A 19,324-nucleotide genomic window follows, 5' to 3' on the forward strand; every position below is an offset into this window, starting at 1 on the left:
TTTTCTAAATTGTTTTGGGTTCGTTATTGTAGGTCTTCTCCTTCTCTTGTGTTTCTTGCCTAGAGAAGTTCATTTAGCAGTTGTTGTAGAGCTGGTTTGGTGGTGCTGAACTCTCAGCTTTTGCTTGTCTGTAAAGGTTTTAATTTCTCCATCAAATCTGAATGAGATCCTTGCTGGGTAGAGTAATCTTGGTTGCAGGTTTTTCTCCTTCAACACTTTCAATATGTCCTGCCACTCCCTTGTTTCTGCTGAGAGATCAGCTGTTAACCTTACGGGGATTCCCTTGTGTGTTGTTTGTTGTTTTTCCCTTGCTGCTTTTAATATGCTTTCTTTGTATTTAATTTTTGACAGTTTGATTAATATGTGTCTTGGCGTATTTCTCCTTGGATTTATCCTGTATGGGACTCTTTGTGCTGTGGACTTGATTAACTATTTCCTTTCCCATATTAGGAAAGTTTTCAACTATAATCTCTTCAAATATTTTCTCAGTCCCTTTCTTTTTCTCTTCTTCTTCTGGAACCCCTATAATTCGAATGTTGGTGCGTTTAATGTTGTCCCAGAGGTCTCTGAGACTGTCCTCAAGTCTTCTCATTCTTTTTTCTTTATTCTGCTCTGCAGTCGTTATTTCCACTATTTTATCTTCCAGGTCACTTATCCGTTCTTCTGCCTCAGTTATTCTGCTGTTGATCCCATCTAGAGTATTTTTCATTTCATTTATTGTGTTGTTCATCATTGTTTGTTTCCTCTTTAGTTCTTCTAGGTCCTTGTTAACTGATTCTTGCATTTTGTCTATTCTATTTCCAAGATTTTGGATCATCTTTACTATCATTATTCTGAATTCTTTTTCAGGTAGACTGCCTATTTCCTCTTCATTTGTTAGGTCTGGTGGGTTTTTATCTTGCTCCTTCATCTGCTGTGTGTTTTTCTGTCTTTTCCTTTTGCTTATCTTACTGTGTTTGGGGTCTCCTTTTTGCAGACTGCAGGTTCGTAGTTCCTGTTGTTTTTTGTGTCTGTCCCCAGTGGCTAAGGTTGGTTCAGTGGGTTTTGTAGGCTTCCTGGTGGAGGGGACTAGTGCCTGTGTTCTGGTGGATGAGGCTGGATCTTGTCTCTCTGGTGGGCAGGTCCACGTCTGGTGGTGTTTTGGGGTGTCTGTGGACTTATTATGATTTTAGGCAGCCTCTCTGCTAATGGGTGCGGTTGTGTTCCTGTTTTGCTAGTTGTTTGGCATAGGGTGTCCCACACTGTAGCTTGCTGGTCGTTGAGTGAAGCTGGGTGCTGGTGTTGAGATGGAGATCTCTGGGAGATTTTCACCATTTGATATTATGTGGAGCTGGGAGGTCACTTGTGGACCAGTGTCCTGAAGTTGGCTCTCCCACCTCAGAGGCACAGCACTGACTCCTGGCTGCAGCACCAAGAGCCTTTCATCCACACGGCTCAGAATAAAAGGGAGAAAAAGTAGAGAGAAAGAATTAGGAGAAGAAAGAAAGGAGGGAAGGAAGGAAGAAGGAAGGAAGAAAGAAAGAAGGAAAGAAAGAAAGGAGGGAGGAAGGAGGGAAGGAAGGAAAAAAGAAGATTAAGTAAAATAAAATAAAGTAAAATATAATAAAGTTGTTAAATTAAAAAATAATTATTAAGAAAAAAAATTTTTTTAAATGGACAGATAGAACCTTAGGACAAATGGTGGAAGCAAAGCTATACAGACAAATTCCCATATAGAAGCATACACCTACACCCTCACAAAAAGAGGAAAAGGGTAAAAATCATAAATCTTGCTCTCAAAGTCCACCTCCTCAATTTGGGATGATTCGTTGTCTAAAGGAGGGAGGGAAGGAGGGAAGGAAGGAAGGGAGGTAGGGAGGGAGGGAGAGAGGGAGGAAAGAAAACAAAGTAAAATAAAATAAAATGATTAAAATTAATTATTAAGAAAAAATATTAAAAAACAAAAAAAACGGACGGATAGTACCCTAGGACAAATGGTGGAAGCAAAGCTATACAGACAAAATCTCACACAGAAGCATACACATACACACTCACAAAAAGAGGAAAAGGGGAAAATATCATAAATCTTGCTCTCAAAGTCCACCTCCTCAATTTAGGATGACTCGTTGTCTATTCAGGTATTCCACAGATGCAGGGTACATACATCAAGTTGATTGTGGAGCTTTAATCTGCTGCTTCTGAGGCTGCTGGGAGAGATTTCCCTTTCTCTTCTTTGTTCTCACAGCTCCCAGGGGCTTAGCTTTGGATTTGGCCCCACCTCTGCGTGTAGGTCGCTGGAGGGCGTCTGTTTTTCACTCAGACAGGACGGGGTTAAAGGAGCCGCTGATTCGGGGGCTCTGGCTCACTCAGGGCGGGGGGGGGGGGGGGGGGGGAGGCGGCACGGTGTGTGGGGCGGGCCTGCGGCGGCAGAGGCCAGCATGACGTTGCACCAGCGTGAGGCGCGCCGTGAGTTCTCCCGGAGAAGCTGTCCCTGGATCCCGGGACCCTGGCAGTGGCGGGCTGCACAGGCTCCCCGGAAGAGGGGTGTGGAGAGTGACCTGTGCTCGCACACAGGCTTCTTGGTGGCGGCAGCAGCAGCCTTAGCATCTCATGCCCGTCTCTGGGGTCTGCGCTTTTGCCGCGGCTCACGCCCGTCTCTGGAGCTCCTTTAAGCAGCGCTCTCAATCCCCTCTCCTTGCGCACCAGGAAACAAAGAGGGAAGAAAAAGTCTCTTGCTTCTTCGGCAGCTCCAGACCTTTTCCCAGACTCCCTCCCGGCTAGCCGTGGTGCACTAACCCCTTCAGGCTGTGTTCACGCCGCCAACCCCAGTCCTCTCCCAGCGCTGGGACCGAAGCCCAAGCCTCAGCTCCCAGCCCCGCCTGCCCCGGCGGGGGACCAGACAAGCCTCTCGGGCTGGTGAGTGCTGGTCGGCACCGATCCTCTGTGCGGGAACCTCCCCGCTTTGTCTTCCGCACCCCTGTTAATGTGCACTCCTCCGCGGCTCGGAAGCTACCCCCCTCCGCCACCCGCAGTCTCCGCCCATGAAGGGGCTTCCTAGTGTGTGGAAACCTTTCCTCCTTCACAGCTCCCTCCCACTGGTGCAGGTCCCGTCCCTATTCTTTTATCTCTGTTTTTTCTTTTGCCCTACCCAGGTACGTGGGGAGTTTCTTGCCTTTTGGGAGGTCTGAGGTCTTCTGCCAGCATTCAGTAGGTGTTCTGTAGGAGTTGTTCCACGTGTAGATGTATCTCTGGTGTAACTATGGGGAGGATGGTGATCTCCGCGTCTTACTCTTACGCCATCTTCCCCTCGTCCAATCATGGCCATTCTGACTGTTGTGAGGTGGTACCTCATTGTACTTTTGATTTGAATTTCTCTAATAATTAGCGATTTTGAGCATCTTTTTAAAAAAAATTTATTGGGACTTCCCTGGTGGTGTAGTGGTTAGGAATCCACCTGCCAGTGCAGGGGACACAGGTTCAAGCCCTGTCTGGGAAGATCCCACATGCTGCAGAGCAACTAATCCCATGCACCACAACTACTAAGCCTGCACTCTAGAGCCCGTGAGCCACAACTACTGAGCCCGCGTGCCACAACTACTGAAGCCCGTGCACCTAGAGCCCGTGCTCCCCAACAAGAGAAGCCACCACAATGAGAAGCCCACACACCGCAATGAAGTGTAGCCCCTGCTCGCCACAACTAGAGAAAGCCCGCGCACAGCAATGAAGACCCAAACGCAGCCAAAATTACATTTATTAAAAAAAAATTTTATTGGAGTATAGTTGATATACAGTTGTGTTAGTTTCAGGTGTACAGCAAAGTGATTCAGTTATGCATATACATATATTCATTCTTTTTCAGATTCTTTTCTCATATAGCTTATCACAGAATATTGAGTAGAGTTCCCTGCGGTGTACCGTAGGTCCCCATTGGTCATCTATCTTATATGTGCGTGTGTTCATCCCAAGCTCCTGATTTATCCCTCCCCACCATGTTTCCCCTTTGGTAACCATAAGTTTGTTTTTGATATCTATAAGTCTGCTTCTGTTTTGTAAATAAGATCATTTGTATCTTTTTTAAAATTAAATTCCACATATGAATGATATCACGTGAAATTTACCTGTCTGACTTACTTCACTTAGTATAATAATCTCTATTTAGGTCCAGACATGTTGCTGCAAATGGCACTATTTTGTTGTTTTTTATGGCCGAGTAATATTCCATTGTGTGTATGTACCACATCTTCTTTATCCACCTCTCTGTTGATGGACATTTAGGCTGCTTCCATGCCTTGGCTATTGTGCGTAGTGCTGCAGTGCACACTGGGGTGCATGTATCCTTTCAGATTATGGTTTTCTCTGGATATATGCCCAGGAGTGAGATTGCTGGATCATATGGTAGCTCTATTTTAAGTTTTTAAAGGAATCTCCATACTCTTCTCCATAGTGGTTGTACCAATTTACAGTCCCACCAACAGTGTAGGAGGGTTCCCTGTTTCTCCATCTTGTTTACCCTTTCAAACAAGCAGCTCTTGGTTTTATTGACTTTTAGAATTTTTTAAAATTTCTATTTTATTTCCTCTCTGATCTTTATTATTTCTTTCCTTCTGCTGACTTTTTATAGGGTATTTAATTTTTTAAATAATTTATTTTATTTATTTATTTTTGGCTGTGTTGGGTCTTCGTTGCTGTGCGCGGGCTTTCTCTAATTGCGGTAAGCGGGGGTACTCTTTGTTGTGATGCACGGGCTTCTCATTGCGGTGGCTTCTCTTATTGCAGAGCACGGGCTTAAGGCACGCAGGCTTCAGTAGTTGTGGCTCATGGGCCCTAGAGCGCAAGCTCAGTAGTTGTGGCTCACGGGCTTAGTTGCTCCACAGCATGTGGCATCTTCCCGGGCCAGGGGTCGAACCCATGTCCCCTGCACTGGCAGGCAGATTCTTAACCACTGCACCACCAGGGAAGCCCCTGAAGGGTATTTTAAATTGAGAAATTTCACAGTGAATTTCAGGTTTCTGGCATTTTTTAAGGGAACCCTGGGGCTTTGTGATCAGATCAAGGTTGAACTGCTGAGTTTGACCTAGCTCTTTGGAGCCTACCACCTCTGCAGGGAGACACTATTTATTACCAACTGGCTTAAGGCAGTTTTTACAGTGTGGGTCAGAATTCCACACAGCTCTGCTCTTTACCAGCAGTGGGACCTCAGCAAATTGCTTCATTCAGGGATCACAGACTGGCATCCAGGGGCTGTGTTCGGCCAACAGACCTGTTTGGTTTGGCCTGGATCCCAGGGTCTTTTTTTTTTTTTTTTATTGTTCAGCTGTAAGTTCTCTCGTTAGGCTTTTTTTTTTTTCATTTTAACATCTTTATTGGAGTATAATTGCTTTACAATGGTATGTTAGTTTCAGCTTCACAACAAAATGAATCAGTTATATATATACATATGTTCCCATATCTCTTCCCGCTTGCGTCTCCCTCCCTCCCACCCTCCCTATCCCACCCCTCCAGGCGGTCACAAAGCACCAAGCTGATCTCCCTGTGCTATGTGGCTGCTTCCCACTAGCTATCTACCTTACGTTTGGTAGTGTATATATGTCCATGCCTCTCTCTCGCTTTGTCATCGTTTACCCTTCCCCCTCCCCATAGCCTCAAGTCCATTCTCTAGTAAGTCTGTGTCTTTATTCCTATTTCACCCCTAGGTTTTTCATGACATTTTTTTTTCTTAACTTCCATATATATGTGTTAGCATACGGTATTTGTCTCTCTCTTTCTGACTTACTTCACTCTGTATGACAGACTCTAGGTCTATCCACCTCATTACAAATAGCTCAATTTCGTTTCTTTTTATGGCTGAGTAATATTCCATTGTATATATGTGCCACATCTTCTTTATCCATTCATCCGATGATGGGCACTTAGGTTGTTTCCATCTCTGGGCTATTGTAAATAGAGCTGCAATGAACACCAGGGTCTTTTAAACGGACAAATTTCATAGTAAAATTTGAGTTTCTGGGTTCTCTTAAGGAATGGGAAGATGTGGCTCTGTGGGGCCCACATTCCCACATAGAAGATCAGGGGACCCAGGGGTCCAACCTCCTACCCCAGCCGAGACTTAGGCTCCCCAGTTTCCTTCCTGTGTTGCCAAGTTCAGCACAGCCTGTCTTACCTCCCTTGGCCTTCTCACTTGTGTCTCTTTCTTGGCCCCTGTAAGCATTTGAGTTTGTGACCTTGGGTTTAACCTCTCTGTGCTTCAGTTAACTCATCTTAAAAAGAAAAAAATGCACATTGAAAACATGCTGAGTGAAAGAAGCCCGTCGCAAAAGGCCATGTATTGTATGATTTCACTTATATGAAATGCCTAGAATAGGCAAATCCACAGAGACAGGAAGTAGAGTAGTGGTTGCCTAGGGCTTAGGGAAGGGGATTGGGGGATATGGGTAGTGACTACTAATGAGGTAACCTTTGTGGGATGATGAAAATGTCGTAAAATTGATTGTGGCGACAGTACTAAAACCCACTGAATTGTACACGTGAATTTATGGCATGTGAATAATATCTCAATTTTAAAAAATAAGAGAACCTGTAGGTTGTGTTACAGTGTGAGGACAGCGCTTATTCAGTGGTCACAGTTACTGTCACCTGAGATCCAAACATGCCTCCTGCTGTCTCGGACTCGTTCCTTCTTTACAGTTTTTCCACCGATTATACCCAGTGGATGCTTTGTATATTTTGTTACTTAACTCACTCTTGGGCTTTTTCAGAAGCTCTTGGGCCTTTCCTCAGAGGCAGATGTTCCGCTTTTCCTGTTCAGTTATTGGAGACTAGTGAGCAAGTGGAAACCACATTACTTAAATACTCAGCAAAGCAGATGGAGGAGATGTTTGCCTGCCAGCTTCTGTTTGGGAAATCACTGCCTGGATATGTTGCCCGATTACAGCATGTCACATACAGAACTGAGGTTGGTCATTGGACTTGCCAGGGTAAAAAAGGCAGCCCAAAGTCCAGGCTGAAATTTTTACAGCACAGGAACAAACACAACTCTGGATTATCTTGCTGTCCTACTTGGAGCCAGGAGCAAAGCAGGTTCTCAGTCAGCAGTTAATGAATGAATATGATCTTGTATGGTGTGTTTAAGATCACAGTTTGTCTGATTGTGACTTTGCACTAATACTGTTACATGAGTATATGCAGTGCAGAACACATTGCATGCATTATCTTATGTAATTCTCTAAAAACAGTGCAAAGTCACAGCCAGGGCTGTCTCCACTAAAGACACAGAAATGTGCATGCAGTGGCTGAAACCTCTGCCACCTCCTGGCCGGGCCATTTGGACATCAATACATGAAACGAGATAGGACTAAACGAAATAATGCATGTAAAGTGCCTGGCACCCAGTAGGCATCCAACAGGTGGGAGCTTTGATGTTTGAAGAGAGGATAATGTAACATGGTAGATTTCAGACCTGCTGTCAGAAAAATCTAGGTTTGATTTCTGCACCTCCCATCCATAAATTGTGTGACCTTGTATGTTCCGTAACATCTCTGAGCCTCATTTCCCCCCATCTGTAAAATGGGTATTATAGTGCCTAGCTCTGTGGCTTATTTTAAGGTTCAAATGAGATAACACGTGTAAAGCATCCACCACATTACTAGCATGTAGTAAGTGCTCAGGAAATGGTTACTTCTTTCCTGCCTTAATGGTAGAAAACCAGCCCTAGACCTTCAACATCTCAAGTATGTACCTCATCTGTATGTACACCCATGTGTGGTGGAGGAATGCTTCAGAGATGTCTAACACTAGACAGTGGCGAAAATGCATGGAGAAAGCTGCACTTCAGTTGGGGCCTGAGTTCTGCATGAGGGAAGTACCCTCTGTAATTGGGTGTGTGCACTTTGCAGCTGACGTGCTTTAAGAAGATGGGCGGGAGGAACTGGTGTACAGTTGAGGGGGCCTGGGCTTTGTAGGTGCCAAGGTTCAGATCCTCTGTGACCTCAAGAAAGGGACTTGGTTTCCCTGAGGCTCTGTTTCAAATCTAAATGATGAGATGATAATAACTACAGAAGGAGGTTGCTGTGAGGAATAACCAACCCCTGGAATACTTAGAGTGTGTTCCTAGGAAGTGGTCAGCTCCCCAGTCCTCATGCAGCCTGTGGTTGTCCCCGGGCTGCGTTACAGAGGCCGAGGGTCCCAGTGTGGGGCTGTGGTTTTGTTGCAAGAAAGAAAGTGGGGCGCAAGAGGATGGTCACATCCCAGGTCTCAGGTGAGTCCCTGGGACGGCCGCCGAATGTGGGTTCTTGTCTTCATGGAGGAAAGAATTCAAGAGCGAGCCATAGTAAAGTGAAAGAAGGTTTATTCAGGGAGATACACACTCCACAGACAGAGTGTGAGCCATCTCGGAAGGTGAGAGAGGCCCCAGGTATGGGATTGTCAGTTTTTATAGGGGTGGGTAATTTCATAGGCTAAGGAGTAAGAGGCTTATTCCAGGAATGGAGCCACTGCCCACTTCTGGCCTTTTACTGTCCGCCTCGGAATTGACATGGCGCCTGTGGGTGTGTCATTTAGCTTGCTGATGTGTTACAGTGAACCTGTACTGAGGCTCAAGGTTAGTAGAAGTCAATCATCTGTCATCTTGAACCTAGTTGTTTCTAACCAGTTTATGTTGTGTCCTCAATGGCTATGGCATTCTTGTAAAGGTTGTGCCCTGCCCCGTTCCTGTCTCATTTGTCTTGCTGAGACGAGGCCTCAGGTTCTCCTTGGGTGAAAGACACATCCTGGCCTGTCTGTGGCTCCTTCTCAATCAGGGACAAGATAGTCGGTGTGGCACTTTGTGAAGTTGAGAGCAGGGTAGAGAGCTTGGAGTTGGCCAGCATTGGGCGTTGTGCCTCCTGGGGAATGGGTGTTGCTGCCATCCTGCGACACCTCTGACTAGTTGAGAATGGAGGCTCTGAGCAATCTCTAGAGGATACTTCGTCAGCCAGAGTTTTTAGAGAAATGAAGCAGAAGCAGATCTCTTCTGTGGCACAGAACAGCGATGCGTGTGACCCTAATGTCAGCAAAGGTCACTGGGACTTGTGATCTGGGCCAAATATTAACTTCAGAACTAGTTGAGATCCCCCAGCTGTGGCTCACAACGTGGAGATGAAAGAGGAGACGGGGTGTTCTTTTGAAGAGACACTAGCCTGGAACTGGGGACGCCCGGATTTCAAACTTCACTTCCTCTGCTTCCCTTTGTAGTTGCTTTTTCTCTCTGCCTGTGCCCTGTGGAGAGACCAGGTCCTGCTGACGGGGGCTATTTGGGGCGCCCCCAAGGGGTTGGTTCACCCCAGGCAAACGCATGTCAAGTCACATCCTGGCATCGGCATCTGTCCCCAGCCACAGCCCTGGGTACCTGGTCCTTCTCAGTGTGCATTCTGAGATCCTGGTAGTGGTGCCCTTTGTCCCTCCTAACTTGAATAGTAAACTAGGGGTTAGGCCCGTCCAAGTACAGTTCTGATTTACCCAACAGGTTAGGTGTAGATGAGCAGGCCACCCCTTGTCACCAGTACGGCAGCGTGGGGCTTTGCCCGTGTTTCCCTACAGCTTGCCCTGCGGCCCCGCCCACCGGCACAGATGGGTCCCTGGGCAGATGCTTACTGATTCCTCACTTACTGTGTGGGGAGCTCTAGACGCGGGGAGAGGGCTGGCGCTCAAGAGGCAGAGAATCGTGCCACCAGTCTGTCTTCAGGGACTCTGGCCTGGAGCTGTGGAGCTAGAAACATAAAACACGTGAGAAAGAACCCGTGACATTCCATGGTGCAGTGCTGGGCACAGACTGCGGGGTGGCCAAGTCCTTCAGCGTTCAGAGGAGTGGTGGTCCTTCCTGCGATGGTCGGGAAAAGCAGGGGGTTGGATGTGAACTGGACTTAAGGCTGGCTAGGATGTGGACGGGAGTGGGAGCTTCCCCACAGGAAGTGTCCAAGGAGTAGCATAGCAGGGCCCAGTAAGAAGCCCTTACTGGAGAGGAAAGTTGTGCTGGGCAGCTGAGCAGTGAGACTGCAGAGGTCAGCCGGCCCTGTCTTGATCACCCTGACTGTCAGGTAGAGAGCGTGGGCTCGGGTCGTGGGACAGGTCTTCCTGCTGTGGCCCCACAGGGGGCCACAGGGCCAGGCCCAGTGCTCTGAGAACTGGTGGTTTTGGTGAGAACATGTTCTCAGGGTTTCCCTCCACAGGGAACCACTGTTTGTCATTCTCTCTCTCTCCTGGACACTGATAATATTCTTCCTCCGAGAGCAGATAGAGACTTGGGGTTCCAGGCCCTCGGGAACTGAATGGGCCATTGTATTTGTAGTGGCCTGGGGTGCCCTGAGTTGCGTCCTGGTAAGATTCGGGGTGGGGGGACCTTGCAGCTGGTATAGAGCGAACGGGAATGTCGGGGGGTGCTGAACACAGATATTCCCCTTGCCCATCTCCTCCCCCTTCAGGAGACCCTGTTACACTTGCCCGCTGTCACCCGTCGTTAGTGCCCCATTCCTCACGCTCTTCCACCGTTTGGTCTCTGTCAGCCTTTGCAGTCTTCAGAGTTCCCTAAACGCTGTTCGAATCCCTACCACCCACCGCTGCAGATCACTCGTACCTTCCGTGGCTGCTCACGGCCACCAGAAGCAAAGGCCACTTCCTTTGCCAAGCACGTGAGTGGGCACAGCCTCTCTGGCCCTGTCACCCACGTCTCCTCCACCTGTGTCCTTTGTGCTGCCAATCCAAGTGCCTCTCCTTCCTCTGAGCCTTTGTTCATGCTGTTCCCTCTGTCTGGGCTTCCTCACCCTGAATGAACACCTACTGATCTTTCAGAACCCCTTTCAAAAGCTGACCCTCATGAAGCCACACCTAACTCCCTCCCCACGAAAGCTGCCGCTTGTGCTCTTTCTCGCCTGCCCCCTCCTCACCTTGCACTGTCCTCACCAGATTTTTTTTCTCTGTTTTGCATGAAAGTCCTTGAGGCCTCTCTTGTTTCCCCTCCACGGGATTCTGGCAGAGAGCTCCTCAGGGGCAGGGAATGCATCCCCTTTGCTGTCTCTCAAGTGGGGAGGAGGGCCCTTTCCGGTGGCTCAGGGACCGTTTGTGACCTGAAACAAGGAGACAGGCGAGGAGGTGGTTCCAGGACCGGCTACCCTGCTGGCAGGGCTGGGTCTTTGCTGCCCTGCTGGAGCCTCATGAATGTCGTTACTCCCACTCTCAGGGCTGCTCTAACACCGATGGAGCAGAAACACACACGGCCTGGCTTCCCCAGGGGCATTGCAGTTAGCGTCCCCGGGCAGCCTGTCTGGGCAGGAGGGGAGGCACAGCTGCTTGCAGCGGCTTTGGTGATCCCCACATCCTGGACTCCTCAAGAACAAGGGGACGCAAGATCTAGGTCTCTGTGGTTAGGAAACAGTCGTGGAAAACTCAGGCTAGAAAAAAGTCATTCTAGGTTTTTCAGACTGTATCACCAATGCTGTAGGCAGTGTGAAATGTCAAATCCAGTCTCTTAGGATGATTAAAAAAAAGTTTGCTGCTGCATTGGCTGGGAATCGAACCCAGGCCTCCCGCGTGGCAGGCGAGAATTCTACCACTGAACCACCAGTGCTCCAGCTGTGAACAGCTGTGTGAGCACCTCCCTTTAACCCCAGTCCTCTTGTCTGTACGCTGATTCACAGAATGGAAGGCCACATCAGCACAGCTGCAACGGCAGAGGCTTAGGCTCCAGAGCAGGAGAGAAGGCATGAGGAGGCTGTGTGTGTGCGTGCGCACGCGCATGTGTGTATGTGTGTGCGTTATGTGTGTGCATGAGAAGTTGATTTGCCTTCAGACGTCAGGACAGGAAGTAGAGCTCAAGTCGTTCCTTCTCAGTAGCAAAAAGCACACTGAGACTCTGGGGACTTCCTCCTCTCTGAAGTGTGGGTCCTCCCATCCCACATTCACGTGGTGTGTTGAGCTGTTCTACAGCTCACAGGCTTCAGCACAGCTTCCTGCTGGAGACTGGCCAAGGCTGAGGGGGTGCAGCAGGAGTCCCTTTACAGGGGGAAGGGTCCTGCAGCCAGTGGTGCCTCTGTGGAGAAGCCAGCTGCTGTTCGTGCTCACGAAGCAGGGAAGTGCGCTCGGAGATTCGCAGCACCCTTGGCTGCTGCAGGCCGGGCGTGACTGAGGAGCTGGATCCTGCAGCAGGATCTCTGGGGGAGCTTGCCAGGAAGAGGCCAAAAAGCAGCACTGCATTGGCCGGGAATCGAACCCGGGCCTCCCGCGTGGCAGGCGAGAATTCTACCACTGAACCACCAATGCTCCGGCTGTTCTCTGGCACACCTGCAGGGCTTTTCTCAAGAGGCTGTGTCTGTCATGACAGTCAGAGAGCTCTGACACATCACTGGGCCCCGTCTGGCTGGTTTGTCCTGTATGAGAATACAGCGGGTTTATGTAGAGCCATCCTTGCTGCGCCTTGTTACACTGCTTAGGGAGGGGGCGCTTATGGAACTGGCTTCCTCCCGAGGCCCTTGGTTCATCCACAGCCCTCAGCCCCCTGGGGTGGGCTTGGTGGAATCACACCCTATAAAGATCAAAGCAAGAGGGCCCTCACAGACCATCTGCATAGCCCCTTCCTGGAATCCCTGTTTCTGCTCCCACATCCGCCAGCTCAGGAGTCAGGCCTGTTTGATTCACCTGTGGCCACAGTCCCAGGCACAGAATAGATGCCCCTTACGACTCGCGGGATTGAATCTTTATCAAGCCCTGTAATCCCCATTGAACAGCCTTTTTTTTTTCTTTTTCATTTTAACATCTTTATTGGAGTATAATTGCTTTACAATGGGATGTTAGTTTCAGCTTCACAACAAAATGAATCAGTTATATATATACATATGTTCCCATATCTCTTCCCGCTTGCGTCTCCCTCCCTCCCACCCCTCCAGGCGGTCACAAAGCACCGAGCTGATCTCCCTGTGCTATGTGGCTGCTTCCCACTAGCTATCTACCTTACGTTTGGCAGTGTATATATATCCATGCCTCTCTCTTGCTTTGTCACCGTTTACCCTTCCCCCTCCCCATAGCTTCAAGTCCATTCTCTAGTAAGTCTGTGTCTTTATTCCTGTTTCACCCCTAGGTTTTTCATGACATTTTTTTTCTTGAATTCCATATATATGTGTTAGCATACGGTATTTGTCTCTCTCTTTCTGACTTACTTCACTCTGTATGACAGACTCTAGATCTATCCACCTCATTACAAATAGCTCAATTTCGTTTCTTTTTATGGCTGAGTAATATTCCGTTGTATATATGTGCCACATCTTCTTTATCCATTCATCCGATGATGGACACTTAGGCTGTTTCCATCTCTGGGCTATTGTAAATAGAGCTGCAATGAACATTTTGGTACGTGACTCTTTTCGAATTCTGGTTTTCTCAGGGTATATGCCCAGTAGTGGGATTGCTGGGTCATATGGTAGTTCTATTTGTAGTTTTTTAAGGAACCTCCATACTGTTCTCCACAGTGGCTGTATCAATTTACATTCCCACCAACAGTGTAAGAGGGTTCCCTTTTCTCCACACCCTCTCCAGCATTTATTGTTTCTAGATTTTTTGATGATGGCCATTCTGACTGGTGTGAGATGATATCTCATTGTAGTTTTGATTTGCATTTCTCCAATGATTAGTGGTGTTGAGCATTCTTTCATGTGTTTGTTGGCACTATGTATATCTTCTTTGGAGAAATGTCTGTTTAGGTCTTCTGCCCATTTTTGGATTGGGTTGTTTGTTTTTTTGTTATTGAGCTGCATGAGCTGCTTGTAAATTTTGGAGATTAATCCTTTGTCAGTTGCTTCATTTGCAAATATTTTCTCCCATTCTGAGGGTTGTCTTTTGGTCTTGTTTATGGTTTCCTTTGCTGCGCAAAAGCTTTGAAGTTTCATTAGGTCCCATTTGTTTACTTTTGTTTTTATTTCCATTTCTCTAGGAGGTGGGTCAAAAAGGACCTTGCTGTGATTTATGTCATAGAGTGTTCTGCCTATGTTTTCCTCTAAGAGTTTGATAGTTTCTGGCCTTACATTTAGGGCTCTAACCCATTTTGAGTTTATTTTTGTGTATGGTGTTAGGGAGTGTTCTAATTTCAGTCTTTTACATGTAGCTGTCCAGTTTTCCCAGCACCACTTATTGAAGAGGCTGTCCTTTCTCCACTGTACATTCCTGCCTCCTTTGTCAAAGATAAGGTGACCATATGTGCGTGGGTTTATCTCTGGGCTTTCTATCCTGTTCCATTGATCCATCTTTCTGTTTTTGTGCCAGTACCATACTGTCTTGATTACTGTAGCTTTGTAGTATAGTCTGAAGTCAGGGAGCCTGATTCCTCCAGCTCCGTTTTTCGTTCTCAAGATTGCTTTGGCTATTCGGGGTCTTTTGTGTTTCCATACAAATTGTGAAATTTTTTGTTCTGGTTCTGTGAAAAATGCCGGTGGTAGTTTGATAGGGATTGCACTGAATCTGTAGATTGCTTTGGGTAGTAGAGTCATTTTCACAATGTTGATTCTTCCAATCCAAGAACATGGTATATCTCTCCATCTATTTGTATCATCTTTAATTTCTTTCATCAGTGTCTTATAATTTTCTGCATACAGGTCTTTTGTCTCCTTAGGTAGGTTTATTCCTGATATTTTATTCTTTTTGTTGCAATGGTAAATGGGAGTGTTTTCTTGATTTCACTTTCAGATTTTTCATCCTTAGTGTATAGGAATGCCAGAGATTTCTGTGCATTAATTTTGTATTCTGCTACTTTACCAAATTCACTGATTAGCTCTAGTAGTTTTCTGGTAGCATCTTTAGGATTCACTATGTATAGGATCATGTCATCTGCAAACAGTGACAGCTTTACTTCTTCTTTTCCAATTTGGATTCCTTTTATTTCCTTTTGTTCTGTATGCTGTGGCTAAAACTTCCAAAACTATGTTGAATAAAAGTGGTGAGAGTGGGCAACCTTGTCTTGTTCCTAATCTTAGTGGAAATGCTTTCAGTTTTTCACCATTGAGGATGATGTTGGCTGTGGGTGTGTCATATATGGCCTTTATTATGTTGAGGAAAGTTCCCTCTATGCCTACTTTCTGCAGGGTTTTTATCATAAATGGGTGTTGAATTTTGTCAAAAGCTTTCTCTGCATCTATTGAGATGATCATATGGTTTTTCTCCTTCAATTTGTTAATATGGTTTATCACATTGATAGATTTGCATATATTGAAGAATCCTTGCATTCCTGGAATAAACCCCACTTGATCATGGTGTATGATCCATTTAATGTGCTGTTGGATTCTGTTTGCTAGTATTTTGTTGAGGATTTTTGCAGCTATGTTCACCAGTGATATTGGCCTGTAGTTTTCTTTCTTTGTGACATCCTTGTCTGGTTTTGGTATCAGGGTGATGGTGGCCTCGTACAATGAGTTGGGGAGTGTTCCTCCCTCTGCTATATTTTGGAAGAGTTTGAGAAGGATAGGTGTTAGCTCTTCTCTAAATGTTTGATAGAATTCGCCTGTGAAGCCATCTGGTCCTGGGCTTATGCTTGTTGGAAGATTTTTAATCACAGTTTTAATTTCAGTGCTTGTGATTGGTCTGTTCATATTTTCTATTTCTTCCTGATTCAGTCTTGGCAGGTTGTGCATTTCTAAGAATTTGTCCATTTCTTCCAGGTTGTCCATTTTATTGGCATAGAGTTGCCTGTAGTAGTCTCTCATGATCTTTTGTATTTCTGCAGTGTCAGTTGTTACTTCTCCTTTTTCATTTCTAATTCTATTGATTTGAGTCTTCTCCCTTTTTTTCTTGATGAGTCTGGCTAATGGTTTATCAATTCTGTTTATCCTTTCAAAGAACCAGCTTTTAGCTTTATTGATCTTTGCTATTGTTTCCTTCATTTCTTTTTCATTTCTTTCTGATCTGATTTTTATGATTTCTTTCCTTCTGCTAACTTTGGGGTTTTTTTGTTCTTCTTCCTCTAATTGCTTTAGGTGCAAGGTTAGGTTGTTTATTCGAGATGTTTCCTGTTTCTTAAGGTAGGATTGTATTGCTATAAACTTCCCTCTTAGAACTGCTTTTGCTGCATCCCATAGATTTTGAGTCGTCGTGTCTCCATTGTCATTTGTTTCTAGGTATTTTTTTGATTTCCTCTTTGATTCTTCAGTGATCACTTGGTTATTAAGTAGTGTATTGTTTAGCCTCCATGTGTTTGTATTTTTTACAGATCTTTTCCTGTAATTGATATCTAGTCTCATGGCGTTGTGGTCGGAAAAGATACTTGATACAATTTCAATTTTCTTAAATTTACCAAGGCTTGATTTGTGACCCAAGATATGATCTATCCTGGAGAATGTTCCATGAGCACTTGAGAAAAATGTGTATTTTGTTGTTTCTGGATGGAATGTCCTATAAATATCAATTAAGTCCATCTCGTTTAATGTATCATTTAAAGCTTGTGTTTCCTTATTTATTTTCATTTTGAATGATCTGTCCATTGGTGCAAGTGGGGTGTTAAAGTCCCCTACTATACATGTGTTACTGTCTATTTCCCCTTTTATGGCTGTCAGTATTTGCCTTATGTATTGAGGTGCTCCTATGTTGGGTGCATAAATATTTACAATTGTTATATCTTCTTCTTGGATCGATCCCTTGATCATTATGTAGTGGCCTTCTTTGTCTCTTCTAATAGTCTTTATTTTAAAGTCTATTTTGTCTGATATGAGAATTGCTACTGCAGCTTTCTTTTGGTTTCCATATGTATGAAATACCTTTTTCCATCCCCTTACTTTCAGTCTGTATGTGTCTCTAGGTCTGAAGTGGGTCTCTTGTAGACAGCAAATATATGCGTCTTGTTTTTGTATCCATTCAGCCAATCTGTGTCTTTTGGTGGGAGCATTTAGTCCATTTACATTTAAGGTAATTATCAATATGTGTGTTCCCATTCCCATTTTCTTAATTGTTTTGGGTTTGTTATTGTAGGTCTTTTCCTTCTTTTGTGTTTCTTGCCTAGAGAAGTTCATTTAGCAGTTGTTTTAGAGCTGGTTTGGTGGTGCTGAACTCTCAGCTTTTGCTTGTCTGTAAAGGTTTTAATTTCTCCATCAAATCTGAATGAGATCCTTGCTGGGTAGAGTAATCTTGGTTGCAGGTTTTTCTCCTTCAACACTTTCAATACGTCCTGCCACTCCCTTGTTTCTGCTGAAAGATCAGCTGTTAATCTTATGGGGATTCCCATGTGTGTTATTTGTTGTTTTTCCCTTGCTGCTTTTAATGTTTTCTTTGTATTTAATTTTGACAGTTTGATTAATATGTGTCTTGGCGTATTTCTCCTTGGATTTACCCTGTATGGGACTCTCTGTGCTTCCTGGACTTGATTAACTATTTCCTTTCCCATATTAGGGAAGTTTTCAACTATAATCTCTTCAAATATTTTCTCAGTCCCTTTCTTTTTCTCTTCTTCTTCTGGAACCCCTATAATTCGAATGTTGGTGCATTTAATGTTGTCCCAGAGGTCTCTGAGACTGTCCTCAGTTTTTTTCATTCTTTTTTCTTTATTCTGCTCTGCCGTCGTTATTTCCACTATTTTATCTTCCAGGTCACTTATCCGTTCTTCTGCCTCAGTTATTCTGCTATTGATCCCATCTAGAGTATTTTTCATTTCATTTATTGTGTTGTTCATCATTGTTTGTTTCATCTTTAGTTCTTCTAGGTCCTTGTTAACTGATTCTTGCATTTTGTCTATTCTATTTCCAAGATTTTGGATCATCTTTACTATCATTATTCTGAGTTCTTTTTCAGGTAGACTGCCTATTTCCTCTTCATTTGTTAGGTCTGGTGGGTTTTTATCTTGCTCCTTCATCTGCTGTGTGTTTTTCTGTCTTTTCCTTTTGCTTATCTTACTGTGTTTGGGGTCTCCTTTTTGCAGACTGCAGGTTCGTAGTTCCTGTTGTTTTTTTGTGTCTGTCCCCAGTGGCTAAGGTTGGTTCAGTGGGTTTTGTAGGCTTCCTGGTGGAGGGGACTAGTGCCTGTGTTCTGGTGGATGAGGCTGGATCTTGTCTCTCTGGTGGGCAGGTCCACGTCTGGTGGTGTGTTTTGGGGTGTCTGTAGACTTACTATGATTTTGGGCAGCCTCTCTGCTAATGGGTGGGGTTGTGTTCCTGTCTTGCTAGTTGTTTGGCATAGGATGTCCAGCACTGTAGCTTGCTGGTCGTTGAGTGAAGCTGGGTGCTGGCGTTGAGATGGAGATCTTTGGGAGATTTTTGCCATTTGATATTACATGGAGCTGGGAGGTCTCTTGTGGACCAGTGTCCTGAAGTTGGCTCTCCCACCTCAGAGGCACAGCAGTAACTCCTGGCTGCAGCACCAAGAGCCTTTCATCCACAGGGCTCCTTAATTTGGGATGATTCGTTGTCTATTCAGGTATTCCACAGATGCAGGGTACATCAAGTTGATTGTGGAGCTTTAATCCGCTGCTTCTGAGGCTGTTGGGAGAGATTTCCCTTTCTCTTCTTTGTTCTCACAGCTCCCAGGGGCTCAGCTTTGGATTTGGCCCCGTCTGTGCATGTAGGTTGCCGGAGGGCGTCTGTTCTTTGCTCAGACAGGATGGGGTTAAAGGAGCTGCTGATTCGGAGGCTCTGGCTCACTCAGGCCGGGGGTGTAGGGAGGGTCACGGAGTGCGGGGCAGGCCTGCAGCAGCACAGGCCAGCGTGACATTGCTAGCCTGAGGCGTGCTGTGCGTTCTCCCGGGGGAGTTGTCCCTGGATCCCGGGACCCTGGCAGTGGCGGGCTGCACAGGCTCCCCAGAAGGGGGTGTGGATAGTGACCTGTGCTCGCACACAGGCTTCTTGGTGGCAGCAGCAGCACCCTTAGCGTCTCATGCCCGTCTCTGGGGTCCGCGCTGTTAGCCGCGGCTTGCACCCGTCTCTGGAGCTCCTTTAAGCCGCGCTTTTAATCCCCTCTCCTTGTGCACCAGGAAACAAAGAGGGAAGAAAAAGTCTCTTGCCTCTTAGGCAGGTCCAGACTTTTCCCCCGACTCCCTCCCGGCTAGCCACGGTGCACTAACGCCCTGCAGGCTGTGTTCACACCGCCAACCTCAGTCCTCTCCCTGGGGTCTGACCTGTGAAGAAGCGGGAGCCGCAGCTCCCAGCCCTGCCCACCCTGTCCGGCGAGCAGACAAGCCTCTCGGCTGGTGAGTGCCGGTCGGATCCTCTGTGCTGGAATCTCTCCGCTTTGCCCTCCGCACCCCTGTTGCTGTGCCCGTCCCTATCCTTTTGTCTCTGTTTTTTTCTTTTGCCCTAACCAGGTACGTGGGGGGTTCCTTGCCTTTTGGGAGGTCTGAGGTCTTCTGCCAGCGTTC

General features: G+C 46.2%; 1 protein-coding gene, 1 long non-coding RNA gene and 2 other non-coding genes across 6 annotated transcripts in view; 1 reads left to right on the forward strand and 3 right to left on the reverse strand.

The window, feature by feature from the left end:
• LOC132416727 (protein VAC14 homolog) overlaps nucleotides 1-19,324 on the forward strand; it is a 37,495-nt gene that overhangs the window by 9,713 nt on the left and 8,458 nt on the right. The gene's annotated exons all lie outside the window — the stretch shown is intronic.
• The window catches only part of LOC132416728 (uncharacterized), a 90,323-nt gene continuing 78,902 nt past the window's right edge, over nucleotides 7,904-19,324 (reverse strand). The window contains exons 4-5 of the long non-coding RNA XR_009517698.1: nucleotides 9,622-9,721; nucleotides 7,904-9,231 (exon numbers count right to left, since the gene is read on the reverse strand). This is a non-coding gene — a long non-coding RNA (uncharacterized lncRNA). The remainder of the gene's footprint in view (nucleotides 9,232-9,621; nucleotides 9,722-19,324) is intronic.
• On the reverse strand, nucleotides 11,505-11,575 carry TRNAG-GCC (transfer RNA glycine (anticodon GCC)). Its single transcript has one exon. It is a non-coding gene; the product is annotated as a tRNA-Gly (tRNA).
• TRNAG-GCC (transfer RNA glycine (anticodon GCC)) lies at nucleotides 12,197-12,267 on the reverse strand. Its single transcript has one exon. It is a non-coding gene; the product is annotated as a tRNA-Gly (tRNA).

The sequence above is a fragment of the Delphinus delphis genome, chromosome 20 (assembly GCF_949987515.2).
Source record: "Delphinus delphis chromosome 20, mDelDel1.2, whole genome shotgun sequence".
In the NCBI taxonomy this organism is placed as follows: domain Eukaryota; kingdom Metazoa; phylum Chordata; class Mammalia; order Artiodactyla; family Delphinidae; genus Delphinus; species Delphinus delphis.